This window comes from Zophobas morio, unplaced genomic scaffold (genome assembly GCF_036711695.1).
Source record: "Zophobas morio isolate AGI-343-1 ecotype UQ-CSIRO unplaced genomic scaffold, CSIRO_AGI_Zmor_V1 ptg000017l, whole genome shotgun sequence".
NCBI lineage: Eukaryota > Metazoa > Arthropoda > Insecta > Coleoptera > Tenebrionidae > Zophobas > Zophobas morio.
This window is the reverse complement of record NW_026972122.1, coordinates 3,643,565-3,655,682: the sequence shown is the minus strand read 5'-3', so window position 1 is coordinate 3,655,682 and position 12,118 is coordinate 3,643,565.

Genomic DNA, 12,118 nt, shown 5'->3' with positions numbered 1-12,118 from the left:
AAAAAACATCACAATTGAGGTAGGGCGGGTGGGAGGGGCTACATTTTGCCTTTTTTTTTAGTATGTGTAGACTTATCTCGACAACAAGAAACTTAAAACATGTCTAAAATGGTAAATGTTTGTAGTGATCAACTTAAATCCTCCACTAAAGAAAGAACAAGAAATTACAAATAAAAACGCGGGAAATGTTTGTAATTACATTATTTATTACCTATAACATAATTTTACATAAAACATAAATACGCTATAAACTACACATTTTTTACTGTTACAGTTAACAGTCAGATGCTTTTGCAATTTTGTTAAAAACAGTTTGTGATCACATTTTTCTTTTAATTTTAGTCAAATTTTTGCACAATGTATTCTTAAAAATCGATATCTCCATTATTAAACGGTTTTCAATACTGTTTTCACTTTACAAAATTTCAGAAATCATATCAAATATATTTTCGATTTTTTTGTTAGAAACGATACACAGTAAAAAAAGCTTGTGTCATAGAAGTTGCTAACTTTTATTTTTACCATAACATAGTCCCAACAAATAAAGTCAAAAATAGTCCTAGTACGATTTCTAAAGTTTTGCAAGCTGAAAACAGTGGTGACAACCCCGTTCCAAAATTTCCATGAACAACTGAAATATTGATTTTTTAAAATACGTGATGCAAAAATTTCAACAAAATTTTAAAAATATATAATAATAATCAATTGTTAAAAAAAAATGCCCTCGCAGTTGCGTAGTGACAGTTGTGGACAAGTTACATTTAAAATTTCTTAACCATAGGTGTGTTAATAATGGAGATATAACATTCTGAAAATATATTGACAACACAATAAGAGCCAAATGTAGTGACTCCTCTTAACGCACTAATAGTGTCTCGACCTAAGTGTACATTAATATATAGCGATTCACCACTTAAAATTAAACAGAAGTTTTCATTTGAAAATTCTAAAATCATTTTTTTTATTTATTCGAAATGTACTGCGTAAAAATTCCTGCGTTTAATCAAATACCCCATTGGGTAATAACAGGTTCAGGTGATAGTGGAGTATTTGTCAACGTCTCTATGTAGGTATTTGCACCGTCAAAGATGGTTTTACCAATATTTTTAGGATCACTTATCAAGGAATTTACAATTGGAAATTTGCCTATTCATCCCTGCCAACAATGTGAAAACATCCCCTCAAAATTTTTTACAGTACTTAAGTAGGATTTAAATTTTTAAAAATAACACACTCCTGTATTTGTTGTTTATGAATCCGCTTTAAGATTTTCTCTCTTAGTCTCTTTGATTAGAATAGTGTCTCGGAATATAATTATGAATTATAAAAGACACTAGTCAAAGCACAGTAAATATATTGTTACGATTGACGGGCGAATAATAAATCGGGCGTTGGTAAAACTCAAAAATGTATTTCTTCAGGTCGAATTACAACACTATTGCAACGAATATGTACAGAAATTATTCCGGCGCTCTCGACTGTCTTCACTGGATGAATGAATCCATTACCTACGGTCGCCTCTATTTAAACCCATAGTCTCTGATCGAGATCCTTCACGAACATCCATCGCGACTCCGCTTCGAGACTCCCCTGGACGCCGCTTCGAGACGCTCCAGACCTGTCTTTATGCGCCCGCCTCTCGGCCGTCAACAGCGATGATTCACCCATCAGCGCCGTGCGTACGTCCAGAAGGCTCTCGACCGCCATAGGCGTCGTACTGGGGCGGCGTAAGGGTGTATTTCGTAACACTGCCCCCCTCTTCAAATCCGATCGTCCCGATCGGAAGCGTCTTCGTTGTTTCCTTCGTACCGTTTTAGTCGATCGAGATGAACGATCTTCATCTTCGTCTTTGGTCCACGTTGGATCCGATAAACTACTTCATTTATTCTAGTGACGATAGTGTATGGACCTTCCCAGTCAGGAGCCAGTTTTGGGCAACGTCCCTTCTTCCGTCGGGGATTATACAGCCACACTAAGTCATCTTCCTGGAATCCGCCACAGTTGGCCTTCACATCATAACGGGTCTTCATTCGGTCACTGGCAATCTTGATCCGGCCCCTCACTAGTTCATGCACGTTGACCAACTTCTCTTTCAGTTCGTCCACGTAGTCAAGTACTTCCATTGGTTCTTCGGATGGCAATCCAAAGACTAGGTCACAGGGCAGCCGCAGTTCCTTCCCAAATACAACGTGAGCAGGTGTTTGGCCCGTGGTGTCGTGGATAGCTGCGCGGTAGGCCAGCAGGAATAGTGGAAGGTGCTGGTCCCAATCCCTTTGGTGCTCTTCTACCACTTTCGAAAGGTGTTGCTCCATAGTCCGATTGAAACTTTCCACCATGCCGTCGGACTGTGGGTGTAGTGGCGTTGTCCTTGTCTTACGTATTCCCAGTAGCTGCATCACTCTTTGGAAGACGTTGGATTCGAAATTGCGTCCCTGGTCTGAGTGAAGTTCCAAGGGGACGCCAAACCTACTGATCCAATTGTCAACCAGTACTTTCGCGACCGTGACGGCTTCCTGATTTGGAATGGCATAGGCATCTGGCCACTTGCTGAAGTAGTCGCTAGCCACCAGGATAAACTTGTTGCCGTCGTTTGTTACAGGGAACGGACCGGCCACATCAATGGCGATTCTTTCGAAAGGTGCCCCAACATTATATTTCTTCATTTTTCCCCTCGCCCTGGTATGAGGACCTTGGCTGGCCGCACACGTCGTACACTTGCGACACCAACTTTCGACGTCGTCACGATAGCCTACCCAATAAAACCTCTCCCGGATTTTCGACAAAGTTTTGTTCACTCCGAAGTGGGCTCCAGATGTTCCGGCATGAACTTCCTCTAAGACCTTGGAAACCTTTACCTTGGGGAGGACCAGCATCGTCTTAGAGGTACGCCCATCAGGACTCTCCCACTTTCGCTTCAAGAGCCCATTTTCCATGACCAAGGAATCCCATTGGGCCCATAACGCCTTCAAACTGGGGGATTGGTCGGACAATTCTGCCCAGCCGGGTCGTTCGACTCCTTCCTCCTTCCATTTTAGTATTGGCCCGATTATGTCGTCTGCTTCTTGTTCACGCTTTAACCGCGCCGTTGTCCATTCTTCATCTTGCTCAAAAATCGTTCGACGAACGGGCAGATTCCCTTCTTCCGCGTCGATCCTGTCGCAGTGCTTGCACTCTCCGCACGGACGTCTTGACAAAGCGTCAGCGTTGTTGTGAAGTCGACCCGCTCGGTGTTTGATCCTAAAGTGGTACTCCTGTAGTCTTTCCAGCCAACGCGCTACTTGGCCATCGGGATTCTTTATCCGCAGTAGCCACGAGAGGGCAGCGTGGTCGGTTCTAATCAGAAACTCCTGTCCGTATAGATACTTGTGGAAGTGGTTGACGGCTTTGACAATGGCTAGCAGTTCTTTCCTTGTGGCACAGTAATTTCTCTCTGGTTTGGAATGTAATTTGCTGAAATATTCGATAACCCTTTCCTCCCTATCTTGTATCTGCGACAATACGGCCCCAACTCCCGAGTTACTCGCATCGGTATCGAGGACGAACATTCCTTTGTCCTTGGGGTAAGCCAAAATGGGGCTGGTGCACAAAGCCGTCTTCAGTCTTTTAAAGGCCATCTCACATGTACTGCTCCACTTGAAAGTCGCCTTCTGCTCCGTCAGTTGGTGTAACGGTGCTGCGATGTCGGCATACCCTTCCACAAATCGTCGGTAATATGTGCAGAGTCCCAAGAAGCTTCGTAGTTCATGCTTGTCTCTTGGTATGGGCCAATCCCGGATAGCAAGAACTTTCGTCGGGTTGGTTTCTATTCCTTTCTCCGACACGATATGGCCCAGGGATTCGACTCTTTTCTGGAAGAGCGAGCATTTCTTGGGATTTAGTTTCAAACGAGCCTTCTCCATTCGTTCTAGCACCTCCTCGAGATTCTTCAGATGGTCGTCAAACGTTTTGCCCATAATCATGACGTCGTCGAGGTATACCAGACAGGTCTTCCATGTCAATCCTTTCAACACCATCTCCATCAGCCGCTCGAATGTTGCTGGCGCATTACATAATCCGAAGGGCATAACGGTGAAGTGATAGAGGCCACTTCCGGTGGAGAACGCAGTCTTTTCTTTGTCGTCCGGGTGCAAGCCTACTTGCCAGTAGCCACTCTTCAAGTCCAAGGTCGAAAACCACGCCGAGCCGGATAAGGTCGTCAAGGTATCGTCTATTCGAGGAAGGGGGTAACTGTCTTTCTTCGTGACGTCGTTCAGTTTCCTGTAATCGACGCAAAATCGGGTAGTCCCGTCCTTCTTGGTAACCAAGACTACTGGAGATGACCACGCGCTGTTGGATTCTTCGATTACCCCATCTCTCAACATGTTGTCCACGAGTCTTGTAGCTTCTTCTTGTTTGGCTAGGGGTAGTCTTCGAGGAGCCTGACGGATCGGTTGCGTGTCACCAGTGTTTATTCGGTGTTCTACGATGTTGGTCTTCCCGAATGGTTCCTCCTCTGATAATGTCTGTAGAATCTCCAGGGCCGCACCTCGTAGTGCTACTACCAAAGCGGTCGCTTTCTGTTGGTCATTCCAGCTATTCGACAAGGCCGCAGCTTCAAATTGCTTCTTATAAGTAGTCCACGACGTCTGCCCATCGAAAATAGGGGGTTGAACTCTCACCGGACTGAATTCTGCAGGGGTCGCAATTGTAGGTCGTGGTGTTTGCAACCTTTCTTCGAGCTCCTTGATCTTGTTTTCCATGTCATTTCTCACCTCGTCCACTTCATTTCGCACGACTTGGAGGATTTCGCTTCGGCTGTTCAAAAGTGTAGTTTGCATAGCTTTTAAATTTTCTTCCATTATTCTTCGCTCTTTTTTTCTACTTTCTTCCATTATTCTTTGATTTTCTTCCATTATTCTGCGATCTTCTTTTCTATTTTCTTCCATTATTCTTCGATCTTCTTTTCTACTTTCTTCCATTATTCTTTGATTTTCGCTCAACATTTTCATCATTTTTGTCAGTTGTTCCTCCATGTTGGCTGTTTGCGCTCTTGTGGTAGTCGGCATAAAATTTTCTTCTAGAAACTTCTAGAGCCTTGACAGATGTCAATTCTCGAAGCCAATGTCAGGTGATGAAAGTCTAATTCCGTTATTCCACTCTTACCGCGGGAGAGAATGTTCTCGAAAGTTCACTTTGTTCCGGTCTCCCCTAGTAGCACCAACCAAATTCGAATCCCGATTTATTTCACAATTGACCCCACTTCTGACACCAGTGTTACGATTGACGGGCGAATAATAAATCGGGCGTTGGTAAAACTCAAAAATGTATTTCTTCAGGTCGAATTACAACACTATCTATTGCAACGAATATGTACAGAAATTATTCCGGCGCTCTCGACTGTCTTCACTGGATGAATGAATCCATTACCTACGGTCGCCTCTATTTAAACCCATAGTCTCTGATCGAGATCCTTCACGAACATCCATCGCGACTCCGCTTCGAGACTCCCCTGGACGCCGCTTCGAGACGCTCCAGACCTGTCTTTATGCGCCCGCCTCTCGGCCGTCAACAGCGATGATTCACCCATCAGCGCCGTGCGTACGTCCAGAAGGCTCTCGACCGCCATAGGCGTCGTACTGGGGCGGCGTAAGGGTGTATTTCGTAACAATATATTTATACTTTATGCAAAAATGTGTTATAGTATAGGTAATGTGATAACCCAAACTTCCCGCCTTAAAATTTTGACCTTGAAACAGTTTGAAAGGCCCGCAAAAATTTCAAAATTCAAAGTTTGGCCTTGGCTGTGATCGTCTAACAAATGAGAACCTACGTTGTGTGTTTTTTTTTTTTTGTTTTTGAAAAATGGCGGGAAGACGTTCTTTCATACAAGTGCATACACTGTCGAGAGCGCAAGAAATAATAGACAAAAATTGTTTTGGAGGGGGGGAAACGGCACCACCCTCACAGGGGGAAAGACGCTGCGAAGAATTACCCCTCAGCGTAAAAACCCCCTTTGGTTTTATTCCCGGACGACATATTATTACATTTCAAACACCTTAAGATATGTGAAAGAAAAACACTCGCGAATTGACAGACATACACACACGAAAAACGAACAAACGGAAATTCTGTACATCTGTTTGGAATCAATGCAAATATTGGAATATCACAAGTTTAATAAAACAAAGCAAAAACCGAATCAAGTAACTGGATGCAAGTACACAAGTTATTACAGGCGTGTGGCGGCCGATCTCTTTCCCCTTTTAAGTTACGGCAGTTAATAGGAGCACAACAAAAGTACCCCTGGAGCGTTGTAGCATAAGCGGAGTCTGAGCTACCGGTCTGGAACTGTTCTCCCCCCGCGACGATGATTCTATCTATCGCAAAGCCTACCCCACACGCATATCCCATAACGAACTTTGCCCTGCGGAACTAGGCCATTACGGTCGTCCAACCCGCAAAGATCTCGACTATTGGGCCAAATCGAGAAATTCACAACGTCGGCGGCCGCCCCCTGAATCTATCCAAACCTGTGGACTTGTACAGGTGGCGCGATAAATCTCGCCAGCTCGACTAGGAACCAAACCTCGCTTCTGCCACGTTTTCTGTGTCATTTAACCTCAATTCCATTTTAAAACATTCAATCTCTTATAACTCTGATGTTAACAACAACTGAACAAGTGTTAAAGTTTCAAAGAGCAATAAACAACATTTAAATTCGCCATACAATCTTGTGAAATCTTAAACAACAAATAATTCTTATGTGGGATTAAAGTTGGACATCAAATAATTTATATGATAGAAAACATTCATCAACAAAGTATTTACAAAACAAAACTTAGCAAGGATTTATGAGACGAAAGGTCTGGTGTGAAGTAAACTTGTACAAATAGAAATGTTATGTGAGGTTAGAACTGTAGAACATGAAATTTACGTTCAATTAAATTTATACAACAAATAAAATTACTGAGGTTAAGGTAAGTTCCCCATGAACGCGTATTTGCGAAGTGCGAATGTCGCGTATCTCCATTCGACCAATGAAATCCAAGAAAATTTTGTACGCGCGTATCCAAGGTCACTTCGCTTCGAGTTGATTTTACTTTAACTTTTACGCGTAGAAAAGAGGTGCTACGGCGGTCAAATTCGAATGGTTTGCAAACATAACCTCAAATATTTTTCCGGATCAGAATCTCTCATTGTGTGTGACAAATTTGCACTGGCCCCTTGCAATAATCGGTTTGTTACAGTAAAAATAGGTCGCACCCAAAACTGTCTTTCATTTGCTTTCTTTGCTTCCAGATACAAGGCGTACACTTTAATAATTTTTTTTCGTAATGCTATCTTCCTTACTTTATTTTTCCTTTTTCGGTGTATAAAACATAATTTCGTGATGAGTTCTTGACACAGCTCTACTGCTATTTTCTTATTATATTTCCCCATTTCGAATTACATATGAAAGTAATGACAGATCTGATGACAACTTGGTTATATTTTGAGGTTATATTAACTTATATTTTATGCTACGCCCACGGTGGTAGAAGTAAGGTGTGGAAACAAGCCGCTCCAATTTGTTGAATAAAACACGCATCCCAGTAGGCTTATTTACTACGAAATAGTATGCAGCACAGTATGTCCATCTATGTATTAACATTTCAACTTGTCCGTGTATTTATGAATGAAATAAGTGACAGATTCGTTGGAGGGAAAATAAATCACAGCACTACGGTTTGTGGTTGGTCTTTGGTGTGAATCGTGTGATTGGTAGATGATTCGACATTTGTGATTGGGTAATAAATGACATTGGCATAAATGTCAAAGATTTAATACAGTTTTCTATTACTTAATTTCAACTGATCTCTCTAGACGTCGCTGCGGTGTGGACAGATAATGACATATAATCCAAACCACGCGATTTGTGTTTTCTACCAATGATTTTGAGGAAAGTTATGAATGAGGTTTCCACACCTTACTTCTACCACCGTGGCTACGCCTTTACGCGTTTTACGTTTATACGCACGCAATGGGGAAGCTATGTTTAAATGCAAGCTTGCGAATGCCAACGATACGCGTACGCAGATTCGCAAAAACGCGTAGATGGGGAAGCGGCCTAAGATTGTGAGATTAAGAAATATAGTATGATGTGAAAAATTGCAGAGTTAACATAATTTACAGGAGATTAATATTTGCCACACTTTATCAACAGTTCAAACAAAGAGTTTACATTATGCCAAATTATATCATGATCTAAATGATTGGTTACTTCAAAAATAATTTACTTTGAGAAGTTAAAATACTACGAACTGGTTACCCCAACAAAACACATAATAAACAAATACAAAAATATCCAATCATCGCTCCGAGGGAAAAAGCGTCTCGGTGATGTAAATATCCAAAATCGTTGCGAGGAAAAAGCGTCTCGGTAATGTAAATTTTCTGTAGCGTTGGGGGCATGCCTTAATTAATTAATCAATCTGGCGTTGCGAAACATGCCCCGATGAATTAATCGTGATAACGATGATAACCACCTAAGGGGAGAAAATATCATAACCCCCCGCCAGTCCGCAGTATAATGAACTTGTTTAACTGCCGTAAATGAACTATTAGCAATCTTGTGTGAAGAATTTAGAAGTGTTATAATGTAACACTTACGTATATGCATCCAGAGACCTATTCGTAATTAAACATAAGGTGTTTTTCCTGACTAAGTGAATTTCATGAAATCTTCTAGCAAATGGTTAATTTAAATAATCCTGATTGTTAAATTGTGTTTGCACTAGCTGACTATTAAGAAAAACTAGCTTGATTGGTGAATTTACAAACAAAGAAACAGATTCACAACACGTGTTCGCGTCCGACCGGAAGTTTGCAATTTTCGATTAAAAGGGCGCAAGAATTTACCGCGCGGGTTGGGGACAACTGTATCATTATGAAAAATACGTTTGCTCGTCGTTAAACAAAGGCTTCCTCCCGTTTTATTAACTACCAAACCAACTAATTTAAACCTAGCTCTTACCACGTGGTTACACTTACACGAAACACACCAGAATGACACATTCTACCGCCATGCCGCTTTTCTACCAACCCTCTAACTGAAATTACCCTAGCGCTACGTGCTGCCATCTAACCCAAAGATCATGCAACTAACTCCTAAGCGCTACGTGCATTAGACCATCCATGCATATTTGGTTGCCTATGTTTAAGGATTTCCTTTTTGTGATTGAACTCTTTTTTTTTCAAATTAAAATTATTCAAATGTGATTTCGCGCCGTTGTCAATTAATTTCAGCGCGAAAAGTTTGATTTAAATTCGGTCACCACAGTAATAAATGTAATTGCAGACGTTAATTGTGTTTTTGTTTGTAATTTATTGTATAATTAGGAAAAGTTGTGTATATTACAAAAAAATTTTGTGCATATAAATGCGCCCAGTTGGACAAATATTTATGCATATAAATCCGTTCTTTAAGCTGATGAGTATTTTTATATAAAAGTCCAAATATTTTGACATTTTCCCCATTTTGAATACAAATAAACGCAATTTTCAAGAATTTGTAAATTTTTTACATAATCAACTCGATATGATTAAAGAATCTTCACTGTTTCACCAAAATATGATTTAGTTTAGTTGGTTGCATACCTCCACCAACTTTAAACAATATGTATGCAACCATACGTGACCGATCTAACCTAACTTTTGCAGAAACTTATAGTAAATATAAATCTGTGCTGATTAAACTGCGTTTATTGCTTGTAGTGATTTTTGTCAACGGAACCATGACTTGACATCTTCACAGTGTGTAATAGCCCCCTTAGAAATGAATTCAGTAGCAAACATCAAATCTTTAGTCGATGCGGACAAAGTAACTGTAGCTGTCAGAACCGAACTGAAAAAATTGGGTCCACCGCGTCCCGCACTAGTCAACGTACAGGAAACCCCCGTACATGTGTATAAAATCCACCTCGAAAAATTCAACCCAGAACTGTACAACTTGGCAGATTGGTTATGTGGTTGCCCCCAAAGAAACGCCCTTTTTTGCTATATTTGTTTAGTAATGAGCAAATGTGCAGACAGATTTAATGGAGAATCGTATTATTGGGTCATATCTGGTGTAACTAGAGAAATTACGTGTAAGCCGAAACTGCTACAGAAAATTAACAAACATCAAACAACGCCACAGCATATGTCACTCAGTCTTGATTATGCTTTGCTGGGGGAAAACAACGTGTTACATCACTTGAGGGGTAAATTTTTCTTAAGTGTGACGCAACACAATGAAAAGGTGCGGCTAAATAGACACATCTTAAGTAAACTAATTAACTGTGTAAAATGTGCGGGGGTTGGAAGTGACTACAAAGCCGAAATGAAACAAATTCTGAAAGACAACAGTACTTTGGTTAGTGATATTTTTCGTGATTTCTTCGACACTATATGGTGTGAATTACTAAATTCAATCCACGCAGTTTGTGTCAGTTTGATCCAACAGGAAATCGCACGCACGGACTTTGTGTCAATGGAAGTGGATGAAGTAAACTCAATAGGGTCTCCAGTGATGTTAGTTTTTATAGTTCGGTATGAACTTCACGGAGAAATCCATGAACGCTTCCTGAAATACATAGTAACACAATCAAACCAAGTACTTAATATGCCTTACATAATTCTATGCGAACTTGATAAATTAGCCACCATAAATAAGGCGCCGGAAAATTTCATTTCAATAAGTTACAACGGCTTAGCCTCGATTTTCACCGGCCGATCTGGCGTACACTCAAAATTGAAAGACCGTTTTAAAAAAATCTACTTCATACATAGCTACGCTCACAACATCGACTTCGTTATTGAAGGCACGGGCTCTCTAGGACAAGAACTGCGAATTTTCTTCATTAATCTGAAAAGTTTCCAGACTTTTTTTTCCCGTTCCGAGAAATACATCAACATGCTTGATACTATCGTGTCAAAACTACCGAACCGGAAACTTCAAACGGGGTGGAATTTTCAAGCAACGTCACCCACTCTACTCACTGTATGTTCGCATAAAAGCGATATTCGTGAGTGTTTGGATCAAATTATCGACTTGGAGGTGGAACGGTCGACTATAGCTGAAGCCGTAGCTTTGAAAAATTTGCTCAATAACGACGATTTTAATTACTGGTTGGATTTATTCTCGAAATTGTTGCCTACGTGTAACGAATTGTTCGACGTCGTGCACGAACTTACAGCATTTGACGCCGTACAAGTTCGAACTATTGTAGAAAACTTCAAAACTAAGATGTATAATGTGAGAAACAATATTGAAGTAAATCCTCCACCGATCAAGCGGCCGTGTATTGAAGAAGTGTACATTAAGGAAGAAGTAACGGACGAACTAGTCGTAAGTAACAGTATATCACAAGCTCCGCCCACTCAAGACTTAAGACAAATCACGCGCACTGAGATGGTTAATAGAATTTTTTACGTGATTATGGCGTACATAGAAGAACGAGTCACGCCGAGCCCTTTCATACTACTAGCGTCCTTAATCCATCCCGGTTTTTTCGCAAAGTATAGAATAGCTTTCCCGAGAGCGGAAGTAGAACAAGTATCGAGACTTTTTTCCTTGGATAAAGACGCACTATCAGCCGAATTACGAATCATTTATGAGAGAGAGGAGTTAACGCAGGCGGAAGGTTCTTTGTTTCTCTTGCAGTATTTGTATAAAAATAGTTTGGCTGATGTGTTCCCTGAAACGTTCAAGTTGCTGAAAATGGTTTGCACTGTGCCTATGACGACGTCTGACCCTGGAAGATGTTTCAGTACTCTGAAACAGATTAAGAGTTTTTTGAAAAGTTCGAATAGTCAGGAGAAAATTGACGTTTTGACTATGTGTCTATTGGAAAAGGATCTTATGAAAAAGACTCCAAATTTTAACGAATTGGTTATTGAGCATTTGTGTCGCCAGAAAAATGGGGATCTGGATTTTTCTTGTTTTGCCTATAAACAACTGTATTAATAGATTTAGCCATAAATAGAAAGAAAAGTTTAGTTGGAAAGTTGCTATGTGATGGCTACTAATTGGCGGTTTTTAGAAAGTTCGATGAAATATCTAGAGGTGATAAACGTGTACATATGTATAATAGTTATTATTATATTTAAAATTATATTT